The sequence below is a fragment of the Haliaeetus leucocephalus genome, unplaced genomic scaffold (genome assembly GCF_000737465.1).
Source record: "Haliaeetus leucocephalus isolate CR32 unplaced genomic scaffold, Haliaeetus_leucocephalus-4.0 Scaffold309, whole genome shotgun sequence".
Taxonomy (NCBI): domain Eukaryota; kingdom Metazoa; phylum Chordata; class Aves; order Accipitriformes; family Accipitridae; genus Haliaeetus; species Haliaeetus leucocephalus.
The window spans coordinates 76,206-76,958 of record NW_010972745.1 but is presented as its reverse complement, the minus strand read 5'-3'; positions in this window follow the sequence as shown (position 1 = coordinate 76,958).

The window sequence follows — 753 nt, the reverse complement described above, 5'->3', positions numbered from 1 at the left end:
CCCGCGGCGGATCCCCCCCCCCCCCCCCCCCCCCCCGTTGGAGGGACTCAGGCGTCCGGTCAGTGAGGAACGGAGCCGGGATCGGCCTCAGCGGCTTTTATTGGGAAGGGGGGGCGGTCGGGAGGGTCCCATCGGCGGCAGAAGCGGGGTGTGTGTGTGTGTGTCCCGGTCCGGCGCCCCCGGTGGTCCCCGCGGTGGGTGGTCCCGTTGCTGGGTGGTCCCGGCGGTGGGTGGTCCCGGCGGGGGTGTCACTCTCCCTTCTTGTAATCCTCGAGGTGGGCGAGCACCCAGGCGGCCGGGCCCAGGCAGGAGGCAAACATGACGACAAAGGCCACCACACTCTCCTGCGGGCAGAGCGCTGTCAGCTCCGGGATCCGTCCACCCCTACCCCGCCAAGGTCACTCACCCACCGTCCCGGTTCCCGCCCTGTCCCCGAACAGCCCCCGCGCTCACCCCAGGCCCCACCGGCTGCTCCGGCGGCCCTGAGACGATGCCGCGTTGAGCCGGGCCGGGCCGGGCCGCAGAGCGCAGGAGGGAACGAGCCAGGCGGGCTGCGAGCTGCATGGCGGCGGCGGAAGCGAAACTAGTGGGGCACGCCACTACCGGCGGAAGGAGGTAGGCGGGGACAGATGCTCCGCCCCTTTATGCACCCACCTCTGCTCCCTGCACGCAACACCCCGCCCCCGAGCTCAGACTCCACCCCATACCGACGCCCCTGCGTCCAAGCCCCGCCCCTGAGCCTAAGCCCCACCT